Source organism: Symphalangus syndactylus, chromosome 6, assembly GCF_028878055.3.
Source record: "Symphalangus syndactylus isolate Jambi chromosome 6, NHGRI_mSymSyn1-v2.1_pri, whole genome shotgun sequence".
Classification (NCBI taxonomy): domain Eukaryota; kingdom Metazoa; phylum Chordata; class Mammalia; order Primates; family Hylobatidae; genus Symphalangus; species Symphalangus syndactylus.
The window spans coordinates 104244157-104259610 of NC_072428.2; the positions used below are offsets into that span (position 1 = coordinate 104244157).

At 38.1% G+C, this 15454-nt stretch overlaps 1 protein-coding gene across 1 annotated transcript in view; it reads left to right on the top strand.

Moving 5' to 3' along the window:
* The first annotated feature begins 1088 nt into the window (after positions 1–1088).
* FOXP2 (forkhead box P2) overlaps positions 1089–15454 on the top strand; it is a 605419-nt gene continuing 591053 nt past the window's right edge. Inside the window, exon 1 of the mRNA XM_063642138.1 lies at positions 1089–1306. The gene's annotated coding sequence lies outside the window, so the exon portion shown is untranslated. The remainder of the gene's footprint in view (positions 1307–15454) is intronic.

Here is a 15454-nt window from a genome sequence, read left to right on the forward strand (position 1 = left end):
CCCTTCCCGAAAACCTCAGACTCTCTAAATCCCAGCTTGGCGGCCCCTTCCTTCCAAGCCGCGCCCTGGTGACCTGGGCTGCGCGACCACGAGGAAGCCCGAGAACTCCTTGGCCCAAGTGAGACAGGAACCAGGGCAACAATGAAGAGAAAGACACTCGGCCTCTCTCCACCCCAGGCCGCAGAGGCGCACACCGTGAAAAGAAAGGCCAATCAGCGCTTTAACGCACGCTCGGGTCTCCCTTTCCGACTACCATGTACTTTAACTCCCTGCCACCGAGGGCTTTGGATCCCTTCGAAGCTTTCTGCACTTCAAGTGGAATCCCCTGTTTCATTTGCCAGCAGCTCCGTCTGCTGAGAGGACGTACTTTGGGGACTGCCAAGAAGCAGCAGACACAACTCGGCTTTGCCAATACAGCATACGGTTTTGTTCTCGCCTCCCTCCCCACCCCCTTCCCTGACTCGCCGTCTGGGGAGAGCGGGAGAAGGCGGAGCAGGAGGTGGGGAGAAGGGTGGGGGTGGGGGAAGATCTGGCGTAGCACAAACAAGTTCTCCAGCGGGTTGTTTACATAGCAGGTGGACCTGACGTCAGCCAGGAGGCTCCGCTGCAAATCCGAACAATATTCTGCCCCGGGTTTTCCCCTCCTTAAAGAAGTTAGGGAACGGGGGGAGATAGGTGGACGGGGGAGAAAGGCATCCTAATTAGCTGGTTCCAAACCACTTTTTGTATCAACAACAACAACGACAATAACAACGCAAAGTAAAACAAAACAAAACAAACAAGTGGTCCGGCGGTACTTCAGAATCCTCTGCGGCGTCCTGTCCCCCACCCCGCCCCTCCGAGGAGAGGCAGCCCCGCGAGCAGTGTGTGTACAGTTCGCATTGCCAACAACACGCGCGCGCGGCCGGGTGCGCGCGCCTGCCAGCGCACATTCACACACACAGACACACAGACACACACACACACACACACACAGAGATCCGGGTGGGGGGAGCGGCTGCGCGAGACAGCGCGAGCCTCCGAGAAAGCGCGAGACACGCCGGCGCGTGCAGCTCCGCGGCCGCCGCTTCGCCCCAGCTCTAGCCCCGCGCCACCCGCAGCCCGCCCGCGAACGTCCGCCCCAGTTATTTATGCGGCGGCCGCGTCCGCTGGCTGCGGCTTCCTCGGCCCCCCCCCCCCCCGGGCGCGCCCCCCACTCGCGGCAGCAGCTGCCCGGACTCGCGCGTGGGTGTGTTGTTTGGGGGCTTCTGCCTCGCCGCCGCGGGTGCCACCTCCCGGGACGCTGCCCACGGCGTCCCCGGTCTCGGTAAGTTTCTTGGCCCTCACTCTGGCGCGCTGCACCTCCGCACCCCACCCTGTCCCAGCCACCTCCACGCCGGGCCGGGCTGCGACTTTACTCTGCTCCGCGCTCCTCCCGCGGTGGCGACAAAGTTTCGCCCCAAAGGCAGCGCCCTGCTTGCCGGGGCGAGTGTGACATGTGTCAAATTTGGGCTCGGCGTTGGGGTCGCATTCCGGACCCAGCATCACCACTTGTTGTTCTCTTTCATTTTGCTTTGTGATGGGGGAAAAGGGGGTGGAGAGGGGAGATTTGCTGTTGGCTCATGGATGATTTTTAGTTTGGATAATGCAAAATGTTGCTTCGTCCGGAGAGACCGCGGCTGGAGAAGAATGTGTCGAAACACCAGATGTGTGTTTGTTTACTCTCTTTTTAATTGTTTGTTTTTTCCCCTTCCTCCCCGCACCCCCACCCTCGGGAGGAGAAACAACAGTAAAAACATCTGGCGGTTAGAAGCACACACTTTATTGATCCAACTGCTGACCTTTATTTACTCAGTTGGGCAAGTGCACGCTTCTCGCGTCTAAGTTGGGCACTTCAGCGTTCATCTCAGAAGTACTTCTCCAGGAAGGAGAGAGATGGAAAGGGGACACTTCTGTTTCTGGAGTCAAGAAACTCCTGGGCCCTACTGACGCTTCGGGATAACTATGCACAGGGATGACTGCTGCCTTGATCGCGTTCCTTTCCCTGTCCACGCGTTAGCACGACCCGTTTCCCCCGGGGTCTGGCCTGGTTTTACTTTTATTCCGCTTTGGAGAGGTTGCCTGGCTGTTTGTGGGTGGGTTTGGGGTGAAATCGCACCTCGCGGCATTTCGGGGAGGGGACGTGGGAGGAGCGCAGACACCTTTCGGTGATAGGGAGGGCTTCTCACTTGGCTGTTACCTGGAAGTCCCACAGTGGCCCCCGCGGGCGGGCGGGCGGGCAGAGCGCGGGTCCGAACGCCCTTCGCGCTCGCGGCGGCGCACGTGCGGCGGCGGCGGCGGCGGCGGCGCGGGCGGGACCCACTAGGTGGCCGCGCGCGCCGCCCGCGCGTTTTCCGCGCGCCTCTGCAAACCCGCGAGGCCGCAACGCGCCGTGACACCCGACCTCAGTGTGGACCCTCACTTGCTGTAGGTGTTTTGGCCTCTCGAGAGCAGGGAGGAAAAGTTACCCTCGCTATTCTCAGGCTCTGGAATCTCTTAGGTAAGTCTCTTAGGGCACCTGGAGCGTGGGGTGACGCTTTGATTAGAAGGAACGTGAGGGGAAGGACGGGTGCAAGTCTGGGGACTGGAAAGCGGAGCCAGTGCGCGTTTTGCGTGGGGATGAGTCAAGAGAGGTCGACCTGGCCACCGCTTGGGACGCTCCACAGAATCCGGAATCCCCAAAGACCTAGACCCATGTGTGTATTTGTTTATTCAACTTTTTAAACAACAGATTTAAACCACTTAATAGCTGCTATCTGTAAGGCTCCTGTTCCCCCATCTAACCCCCACCACACACTTTTTTTTTTTTTTTTTACCACCACATATTAAAATCCAGTAAGTTTCTTGATCTTGAAGATTATTCCTGGAGTACTCTTCGCTCCCTGGTGGGCAGGCTTTGGCCATGCAAGGTGCGCTAGGTGGCCTGGGTGAGTTCTCAGAGGAGGATGGAGGGGGAAAGGGTACGAAGGACCTGTGGGAGTGTGTAAGGTGTGTGCATATGTAGTCATCCTGGATCAGGAGTGCTTAAAGAGCTACCTCCCAACATGTCCAGAGTCTACTTGGAAGAATACTTAAGTAGTAGCAGGTAAGCCCAAGGGAGAAAGTGACGTCCTGTTGTCAAGCAGCTGTAGTGGCTTATTTTCCAACTGGAAGTACTGGGAGAGATTTACTTTTAGAAAACAAGTTTGCCTGTAAGGCACATCTTTGCAGGCTCTCTTAACTCAAATAGTTTGTTTAGGCAGCAGCAGAGGCAAGAGAGATGTGTTTAATAGCAAGTCTGTGTTAGAGGTCAAAACTGAAGTAAAGATGAGATTTCAGTTATTTTCATCTTCAAGTTTGCATTGTGGCATACCTTGGGAAATGTTTTATGTTGTCAAGGGGACTGTTTATCTTTTCTGTCACTGTGAGTTATGAATCAGTATATTCCCAGTGTACTGGAATTTTTAAATGTAGTGTTTGTTTAATGTTGTTAAAAACAATTAATTTACAATTTTATTTGTATCTATATTAAAAGAGTGGGTATAAAATTATATAAACTGTGATCATTAGGGTCATACAATTTCATATCAGTTTTAGAGCTTTTTTAACTTACAATTTTGATTTGTTTGTATCTATATTAAAAGAGTGAGTATAAAATTATATACACTGTGATCATTAGGGCCAAACAATTTCATATCAGCTTTGGAGTTTTTTAAAGGCCCCTTTTCTCTTACCTGCTTAACTTCTTTCCTTCCTTCTTTCCTTTTATTTTTATTGCCTAACTAGACTCATATTCAGTCGTCAGTCTAGTAAAATACTTCCTTACGACACACACTGTTTCATTGTTATCTAAAATTAAGTGAAATAAATGTTTAATTATGATTAAATATATTAACTTTGAAAGAGGAGACTAGAAACCTGATGAAACATCCCTGTAGGTGAGAAATGACGCTCAATTTAAAAAGATCATCTAAAAGTTCACTTTTAAGCACAAAAAAGAATGTTAGGACTTTTAAGGGAATAATTTTTAATTCAACTTAAATATAAGTACAATGAATACTTAGGTTGTTAAAATGTTACCACTATACTTCCGTGTATATTAGAATAAATACAGCAATCAAAGGAAACATAGACATATATTAATTATGAACTATTTATAATGTTAGGAATTGCCTGACTCATATTTTGGGATATTGTTTTTATATAATTTATACTTGGGGTGGAAATAGGCCCTTAATTACATTATGATATGAAGAGATTTATGAAATGGTTGTGCCTGAATAAGCTGTACTTGGAGTTTCATTTCTTTGCACTTCTTATATTGCAGTGGCTTTGCTTAAAAAAAAAAGATAAACCTTTGTAATTTTCTAGAAACCTAAAATAGGGAGGAAATAGTTGTATGTGGCACACCATAAAAGTAGAAAAAAGGTGAACATTATATGTACAGGTAATCTGTAATGAGAAGTTATATTTCCTTTGTACAAACAAAATTTGAAACACACAAAACAAGTCTCTTTGCATAGGTATTAGAATTATACATCATGAAAAGTATATTGAAGTATGTGAAAATAACTGCATGGTTTGATTGAGATTCATAGAGCATGTAACAGTATAGTGAACATAGCCAGAGAAATTGTTTAATAATAATAATAAAATTATTTTTATTTCAACGGAAGATGTGAAGGATATAAAACTTAATTACATAAAAGGGATTTTATTTGTGACTTTTTTGAATTTCTGTCTGGGTCGGCCTCATCACCCTTGTTTGTTTTTGTGTCATGTTAAATCAGCTATTAGTTATAATACTGATAGAAAACAAAATGATGAACGTCATGTATTTTCTGCCTCTGAATTAAATTGGAAAGAGGCCATGACTTGTAAGAAGAGAATGAGATTGAGCACACAGGTCTCTAAGAAGTTTTCTCAACATGATTGTTAACAGACAAAATTGTAAGTCAGTTGAATTCAGAAATAGTATCAATTTTATTACAATTGCTGAATATTAATTTTTGGCACATTCAAGCTATTTTTTTTCTTGAATTTTGTGATAAATAGTAGTTGTCTTATTCATAAACGAATGGACCTAAAATGTTCTAACCAGTGCCCAAATTTGTACTGCTTTTTGATAAAAGAAAGCCTATATCTTAAAATTGACCTAATGAGAGTTTAATATTAGCACTGATTTCAAAAGCAACTTTATTTATGTAGCCCTTAATTAATAGAGTTCTAATAAATCCAACCCAGAAAGATTCCTCTTTATATTCTTAAAGCTTCTGTAAAGGTAATCCCTGTGCTTGAAACTTTTAAAAAAACATATTCTAGTGCTCATGGTCTGCAGATATTCTAATGCCTAATTCAAAATTTAAATGTTGTAGTTTAGTTTTATTCCTTAGGTGAAATAAACATTTTCTTAGGTTCAACTATGTATGTCTTAGTGTACTTGGACTAAAGTCCTATCAATTCTATAGTCTTTATTAAGTAAAATTATATACGTTCTTGGAACATTTTTTTTTTTCATGAGGCTTAGGTCATTTTCATTGCTTTCTTATGGAGGTATTCTAGACTTTTAGCTTCCTCATTTGATTTTCAGAACTTCAAAGTGGGCCCTGTAACGTGTTTAACAACTAAGCATAGTTAGAAGGGTTGTCTAAAAATGCCATCACTTTTTTTTAGCCCAGCTTTGGTTATGTGAAAATTTATTATTATTGAATAACAGAAATACTAATATTGTAGGATACTCTTCCCTATAGAATATTGTTTTCTTGCAGATATTCTTGCCTGTAAAATAAATGGGTACTTCCACTTGCTTACTTCCTTCTAAGTATTTTTTATGTACTATTTTGCTCTGCTCTGTGTATTTATCCATTCCCTGCCCTAAATTTCCAAGACAAAACAAACAAACAAACAAACAAAAAAGTGCCTAGCTGTGGTGAAATGTAAAGAAATAGTATGACCTAATGAAGAGGTTAGTGGTAGAATATTGAGAAACTGGAGACAGTTTTTAGAGAAGATTTAGATTTCTTATGTTGCAACACTTTTAGTATTAAAATTATAAAGTAAATTTATGGATATACAGTGATATATTTTCAGTAGTAATATTCATGAAAACTAGTTTTTCTTTAAATAGTTGCCTTGGTAATTTGCTGTTTCCTCAAATGTGATATTAAGTATTGGCCTAATTATTTTTAGGAGTATAATCTCGATTTTATAATTGGAGTGATTAGGAATTTGTATTTATCTATACAGATATTTGCCTACCAGCCAACCTAACAGAGTATATCTGTGCTCTAAAAGTACACTGACATCACCTCAATTTCATCTTTAATACAACATTATATTTTAATGATTTACAGCTGGATTCACTTTTACTGTTTCATTTTGTAATTGTGAACTTTGTTTATTCTCTCTAAATTGACTTGTATTTTTGTTTGTTCTTCCAGTTTGCCAAGTACAATTTGAATGGTTAAATTTACTCAATTTAACTAAGTCTATCTAAACTTTTTTAAAAAATACATTTTCTCCGTAAATCATCTATGGGGTTTAGGTTCAACCTTTTGCATTTTTTGATTATTGAAATACACATTCTTGGACCTGTACTCAACTACTGCTTGAATTCAGCTTTCAGGTTGGTTGTACCCTTCTCTCTTCCTACTATCTGCCAAGTATATCTCTAGAACATACCTTCCCATTATATTGATAAGTATAATATGTTATACAGAACTGATATCTTCATTTTTTTCTGCTGTGGCAAATTATTTTCGTTAGCAAGAGTGAATACAATTTAAATGTTGAAAAGCACATTGCTCTGAAGAAAATGAATTCCCAGTGGTTTAAGAGATCTCAGCATTTTTTTAGTTTATTAATGTTCTTCAATTTGCTTTAATTTCTGTCATGAAAGACTTAAAATATACATTGTGTTGTTAATGTTGATTTAAAATTTAAGTTTTTAGTGTTTCCTCTTAAAGATTTTTCTAATGGAAGTCTAAAAGATTATACCATTAGAATGTCTTAAGATTTTTTTTTCTTTTTTAGCAGATTAAGGAAATTAACTTTGAATTCCCCAAAGAAAGAATGCTACTAGAAATATCTTAAAGATTTTCTGGTATTTAATTTTATGTTTATTTGATGGCATTCTCTGTGAAAGTTTTCTTTATTGTTTTAGCTTTGTATCATTTTAGTACACATACCCAACGATAGCCATCGTTTTGCAACTTTTTCTCAACCTTAAAAAAAAAACTTTCTTAAAATGTATTTTAGGGGTAGGAAAAAATCAGTGGTAGACATATTTTGGAGAAAGCACTTATAAAATTTCTCACTGGCAGATAGTGAGGAAAAACTTACAGTACACTAATCCAAATATCTTACCATCTTAACATATGTAGACTGTCATAAAATCATCTCATTTTTTTTTAAAAAAAGATCCCCAACATCTTTAAGAACCATTCCTCACTATTACCTCACCCAAATTTATGTTCCAGGATTTGGTTGATCTATGTCTGTATGCCTGTAGCTAACTCTTCACTTCCTTTTTGTTTTCGATTTTTTTCCTTATGGAGTCTACCTTTAGTTTAGCTAAATGGCAACAAAAAATGATCTTGTTCTATACATATAGTTTGTACGGGCACTGCTACCCATCTGGCCAGATACACCATCATCTCCTACTTGAACTGTTGCAATAACTACTTAGTTGATCCTGCTTCTTCTCCCTCCAGGCACCACAGTTTATTCTCCACACAGCAGAGTGATCTTTTGAAAATATGTCTGTGTTCCTCTTGTATAAGCCTTCCAAAAGCTTCTTATGTCTCTCAGAATAAAAGAGATGTTACATAAGGTCTTGTTGTTTTTTTCTCTCATTTGGCCTACTGTGGACATATAAACCTCCTTGATATTCCTAAAAGCAAGATAAGCTGACTCCTCCAGAGCTTTTCTCTGGAATGATCTATCCTCCTGTATCTCCACTAACTTCAGGAGGTCTTTGCTCAAACATATCCTTGTTAGAGAAGCCTTCTCTAACTGTCCAATATAAAGTAACAAATCCTCATGGATCACTCTATTTACCTTTACCATATTTTATTTTTCTTTATGGTACTATCACTAACTGACATTTAGAAAACATGTTTATTTAACATCTTTGCCCCCAGTGACATGTAAGTTCCATGGAGCCAGGGATTTTGTTTTGCTTCGGTTTAACTCAATGCTTAGAACAGTGCCTGGCACTTGGGAAGAGCCCCATAAGTAAATGTCGAATGAAGGAATGAATGTTTCATAGGAGGCCAAAGAAGTTACTTCCATCTGTATCATTGCATAACTTGCTTTGAAATTACTTTTTAGTTTATTTTTTTATCCTACACCCATTTTATATCATATCACATTGGGAAACACTGTTCGTTACTGGCAAAGTCATGGCTCTCATCTCAGGTGAGTATACTTCAAGTTCCATTTTCTATATCCCATTTAAATATAGATTTAAAAATCTATATTTTAAATTATTGATCTGAGAAACAACATAACACTTAAATTTTGAAAGTTGTGAGTGAATATTTGTGGTTTTGGACAACAAACTTTCAGTAGTTCAGTGCTCTAATAAAATAATATTTACCGAAAGTTAAACTGGTGGATTTGATCATAAAATTCATCATTATACCTTAATATGAATAGAATTAAGTGTATGTAAATATTTCTAATGGGTACACTATGCATACAGCAAGGACAAGCCAAATATTTCTGTTATTTTCTATAGGGAAAGATGGAGGGAAATGGGTCAAATCAAGATCTCTTCTGGGATTTAAAACCACATTTAGATGACTTGAATGCATTGGAAAACATACTGTAGGTTTACAAATTCTGTTTTCTTTCTTTCTTTCTGTCTTTCAGTATATATACTTAAACAGAGCAGATTAAAGATTTATGATTTGATGAAAACTCCAAGTCTTTAAAGTTAAAATCCCACTGTTCAGCTTGCTCAAATTGCTTTTGGATATGAAGGCATGAATAAGTGATACAGCCCTCCATATAACACCACACTAATACACAAATATTTTCTTATAAGCATAATGCCCTACAGATCTCCCTCTCACATACTTTGTTCATACTTAAAATTACACTAACTTGCTCAGAAATTTTATTCTAAATGTCTTGAGAATATGAAAAGGAGGCTATAATATTTTCTATTGATAATGAAGGAGGATGTCTCCCTTCTTAGCCTACTTCCTTTCTTCCTTTCATTTTTCTCTTTCCTTTTTCCCTTCCACAGTCTGAAAATAATTCTGACATACCACTAGTGATATGTGGCCCTTGGGAAACTGAAGCCAGGCAAAGTAGGTTTTATACATAATTACCCCTCTTTTCCTCTTTTAAAAAATTATTTTTACTTTTTTCTTTTGAGACAGAGTGTCGCTCTATTGACCAGGCTGGGGTGCAGTGCTGTGATCACAGCTTATGGTAGCCTCGCCCTCCTGGGCACAAGTGATCCTCCAACCTCAGCCTCTGCAGTAGCTGGGACCACAGGCACACCATCAAGCCTCACTAAATTTTTAAAATTTTATAAAGATGAGGTCTCGCTATGTTATCCAGGTTGGAAAAAAAAAAAAAAAAAAAACTATTAACTCACACCTTCCACTCCCATTCCCTTGCCCCTTAAATGCCCAGTGTCCTCCATGTTGTGACCTGGCTATTCCAAATCTCAGTGCACTCTCCTTTCCTTGCTGCAAGTAGGAAATTTTACATTAAAGGACATGTATGATGATAATAATGCATATAAGACTGACAATGAAGAGGAATAGTTCTGAAAAGTATCTAGTTATTATCCCACATCATTAAATAGCCAGCATGGTTTACTATAAAGAGTTTACTATAATCCGTGTTGAGTGCTGGGAGACTTGCATTCTGGTACTATACCTGTCTATAACTATTGCATGATATTGGGTGAGTCATTTCCTCCAAAAGATACTACAGTAGCTTTTAAATTACTTCCAGTTAAAACATTTTAAGAAATGCATGGAATCAAATCTAAAGCTATTCGTATAACATGTTTTCTTCCTGCTACCCCATGAACATACACGGAAGAATGAGAGAAGATATTTCCTAAAATAAAAACTATTTAAGCAAAGAAAAACGACCACAGTCCCTTTGCTAGTGAAGCTCAAAGGGCTGAGTTAAATTTTTAAAGGGTTTTTTTTTTCAGCTGTCTTATCCTAATGGTATCTTAAGATCATTCCCCTCATTCCCAGTCAGAAATGGACCCTCCCCTTATTTAGACAGAATGGTAAGACAATGAGAGAAGGTAGAGTGCGTGTGGAGTTGATCACATTAGGATTAAGAAACATAAGTATCCACCTGGCATTCTTTTCCCTGAAGCTTATGTTATTACCATCCATAAATACTAATTTATTCACAATGTTGTGTTGGTCCTGTGCTCATTTATATATTTAGCTGTTGGTGGCACCAATTGAGAAATCAAATGGGGAGTGGATAAGCTGTTTGATAAACTTTGTCTTTTTAAAATTAGAGCTCTCCTTTTAAATGGACTTTACATGCACAGACATACGTTATCGAGTCTATGCATTGTGCTACATTAGAAGGAAACACAACTCCAACTATAGGAATACTACATATCTTTGCTGTAGTTTGGCTTAATGGGAATGGCACAGGGGTTTTATACAGTGCACCACATAAGAAGTTTTGACCTAAATCTCTTGAGACTTGTTTCTTCTTCCCTTTGGGTCTGCCAAAAAGTATATTTAGAGCTTCATCTAGGTTGTTTTTTCCCGGCTTTGCTGTCCCAGTCCCCATCACGTGACATATACATCATGCGACATATACATACCTCATGAAGTGTGCGAAGGCTACTTTCTTTGTCACCATCAGCTCACTATGCAGATTCGGCACAACCAAGGAAAGCCGGGGATAATAATTATGGCAGTTTTTAGCAGTGATGTAAGCTTTCAGATACTCATACATTTCAATACATTTTACATTGTTAAATGTTATAGAGAATGTTTATTCCTATGACTAAAAATGAAATTAACTCAACAGTCTGACTTTGTTATCCCAAATAAAATGGTTTTAAAACGTTATTGTCTTGATCAGTTTATAATATTCCTTTACTTCCAGAAAAGTATACCTTTAAATTGCCCTTTTATCCCTTCTAACGTTGCTTCTTTGTAATTTTCAATAATGTCAAACCATCCCTAATCCTACATGTCTGATGTTCAAAATATTCTACACACAGTAAAACGGCAGTGCAATTTATTTTTAATTGGTATTAGATTTTACATCTTTTCTCTTTGATATCTTCCTAATTGTGTCCTGAAAACATCTCATTCTCATTGGGCTGAAATAATGCCGAATTCTAAAATACGAATAAGTATATGCACATGCTTATTCATATTAAAGGAACATCATTATTATAAGGTTTATTGTTATTTTGAAAACAACTCATTTTTCTGGCGATGTAAGAGCAAAGTTTAAGTGCAGTTGCACAATACTATAGAATATGGTAATAAAATACAGAATATGTAAGTAATACAAAATTTTAAGGTTTATCTTCTTGTTCCTAGAATTACATTTCTTATGGGAGGATATTTTAAAAATAGAATGTGAATGAGTAGTTTTATGTTTACATGTTAACTATTCATGAAACAGTGGAAATGCTAATTATAAAAAGCAAGTTGTTTATACATTTGACATTTCATTTTAAAATAATACTTTGATTACTATATTGTAGAAATTATGCTGATAATTTTCTCTCAAAATATTTACTTTTATTATGGTTTATTAATGACACAAGCCATATTTTAATTACTCATCTTTATAATTGTTTTAAGCACTTTCATCATTTTTTAATTAAAGATTATTTCCATATGGTAAAATTCACCCCGTTTCAGTGTACAGTTCTTTGTTTTTTGACAAACATATAGCTGTGTAATCACTACCGCAATTAATATACAGAATAGTTGTATAATCCTTCAGATTTCTTCATAGGGATTTTATTCAACCCTTCCTCCCACCATCTAGTCCCTGGTAACCACTAATCTGTTTTATGTCTCTATAGTTTGGTCTTTTCAAGTCTGTTATATAAATAGAGTCATAAGGTGGGTAGCTTTTTGATTCAGGCATCTGTCACTTAGCATAATGCATTTGAGATTCATTTATATTGTTGTGTATATCATTTTTGCCCTTACAAGTATATAGTTGCTTTTTCCTTCGAGCTTAGAATCTTCCTCTTATTTTTCATTCAAGTTAGTTTTTATATAGCCTTAAGTTACATTTTGGCTTATTAGCAGGTGCTTGGCTTATAAACAAAATGAGAGATTTTACTGGTTAATACTTTCTAAGAATTTAATCTTGAGGTCTTCACCATAGTTCTCCACCTTCCATTCCCACTTCCACCCCAGCCTCTCTTTTGCTATTATACTTCCTTTCCTTGTTCCCACAGGTGTTTGTTTTTCAAGTCATTTGTACTCCTTGTCATCTATTTGACTGATTGATATAAGACCCAGTCAGATTGCTAGTTCTTACAGAGGAAGCTCATTATCAATTGATTAGTAATGTTCTTTCACTTATTTATTCATTCCTGAATCATTGTGTGTTGGTCAATTTCTGTTAATGGCAAAACAAATAATTGAAGAATCCTAGAGTTGAAAGGAAACTTTGAGATCATGAAATAATTTTCTAATCTTCCACCCAAGTCAGATGAGAAGTAGAGATAGAAGTCTTTGCCCAGGAGCCTTTGTCAAATTTTCTATGGGACATAGAGCATGAAAAGTGGGGATAACAAGAGAGGTAAATAAAATATATAGACAGGCTGCCAAGAACAAATTGTTAGTTTGAAAATGCTAAGCTGAAATGTAACAGAAACCGGGGAGACAATAATCCTGGAGAAATGGCCAGGGGTTTGTTTTTTTGGGAACAGTTGTGCGCAGTGTAAAGACATAGGAACATGAAGGAGGGAATCCTCATTACCTTAGCTCTGGCTGATGACTTTCAAAAACCATAGATGGAGGCATCACATTTCCTGATTTAAAATTATATTACAAAGCTGTGGTAATCAAAATAGTATAGTACTGGCCTAAAATCAGACACATAGACCAGTGGAACAGAATAGAGAGCCTGGAAATAAATCCAAATGGTCAACTAATTTTTGGAAAGGACACCAAGAGGACATAATGGGGAAAGTATAATCTCTTCAATAAATGGTGCTGGGAAAACTGGATTTCTGCATGCAAAAGAATGAAATTGGACTCTTATCTTACACCAGATACAAAAGTCAACTCAAAATGGATAAAAGACCTACATATAGGACTAGAAATTATAAAACTCCTAGAAGAGAACATAGGAGAAAGACTATTGGCCTTGGCAATGATTTTTTTTGGAAGTCACACCAAAATCTCAGGCTACAAAAACGAAAATAAATAAATGGGACAACTAAAAAGCTTTTGCACAGCAAAGGCATCAGTTAAAGTGAAATGGCAGTCTACAGACTGGGAAAAGTATTTGCAAATTTTATCTCTGGTAAAAGGTTAATATCCAAAATTTTAAAAGAACTCATATAACTAGGCCAGGCACAGTGGCTCATGCCTGTAATCCCTGCACTTTGAGAGGCCAAAGCAGGTGGAATACTTGATCCCAGGTGTGGGATCACATGGGCCACATGGTGAAACCATGTATCTAGAAAAACTGCAAAAATTAGCCGGGCATGGTGGCATGTGCCTGTGATCCCAGCTACTCAGGAGGCTGGGGTGGGAGAATCGCTTAAGCCCAGGAGGTTGAGGCTGCAGTGAACTGTGATTAGCCCACTGCACTCCACCATGGGCGACAGAGCATGACCCTGTCTCAACAAACAAACAAACAATCAGAAAAAAACCACTCATACAACTCAACAGTAGAGAAACAATCAGATTAAAAAATACAAGACCTGAATAGACATTTCTCCAAAGAAGACAAAGAAATGGCCAACAGGTATATAAAAAGGTGCCCAACATGATAAATTATCAGGGAAATGCAAATCAGAACCACTGTGAGATACCATCTCACACCTGTTAGGATGGCTACTATCAAAAAGTCAAAAGATAACAAATGTCGTGCTCATGTGCAGAAAAGGCACCTCTTGTCCTCTTTGGTGAGAATGTAGATTGGTATGCCCATTATGGAAAACAGTATGGAGGTTTCTAAGAAAATTAAAAATAGAACTATCATATGACCCACCAATCCCTCTTCTAGGCATATACCCAAAGGAAATGAGATCACCCCATAAAGATATCTGCCCTCATATGCTCATTGCAGTATTATTCACAGTAGCCAAGATATGGAAATAAGTGTTCATCAACAGATGAATGGATAAAGAAACTGTGGTATATTTAGTTTTCCCTTGGTTTCTGTGGAGCACTGGTTCCAGGACCTCCCTTGGACACCAGAATCCAAGGATGCTCAAGCCTGTGATATAAAATGGTGTAGTGTTTGTGGGAATGGGGCTTGGGGAGGAAATGGGGACATGTAGGCCAGAGGATACAAAGTCACAGATACGTAGGATGAGTAAGTCTAAACATCTAATACACAACATGAGGGTTTTGGGTAATAAAATTGGGATTCATTTAACTGAGAAGATTTTAGCTGGTCCTGCCAGCAAATCAAAATAGACGACTACTTGAGATAATATGTTAATTTGCTTCACTATAGTAATCTTTCTACTGTCTATGTATATTCCATAATATCATGTTGTATACTTTAAAAATGCACAATAAAAATTATTTTTTTTAAACCTGCCATGAGTGAAGAACTTGTTTTTGTAATGTCTAATATTTGAAAAAATTTAATTGATACAAAGTTCCTCCTTACAGTGAATTGGAATCAATTAGCCATTATTTTTAGCTCTGTGCTTTGTATTTACACAGGATGTTTTACATAGACAACTTTTTAGACATCTGAAAAGTTTTCATTTCCTCAGAATTTTTTCTTATGCTGAAGAAGTCGTTTCTTCAGTTATTCTTTATGTATTAATATTCATATTTGCTAAAAATCCATATTTGCTGAAGTTTTCCTTTAAAATGTTGTGTCCAGAACTAAATACCATACTATAAGTGTGGCCTAATATAGAAATATTAAAACTTTATCTCAATTTTTTTCTAACAGATGTGTTACATTGTTAATGAAACTTTGACTCATTTTTTAATAAATTGCAATTTATATACCATCTGAATAATTTATTCTTAAAGTAAGATGTGTATCTCCATTAAATTTTTGTTTTTTAAGTTCAGTTATCCAGCATGTAAAGATTTTGAAGAAATTCTAATTCTTTTATTTATGTTAGCAATTGTGTCATTCATAATTGTGATTAATACATTTTATAGTTTTGCTCAATTATTTTAAAAATATTGAGCAGAACGTGGTTAAGAATAGAGCCTTTTTCATTTCTAGTAAGGGTGTACTCCTGTCCTTTGGGTGTGATTGTTTAGCTACT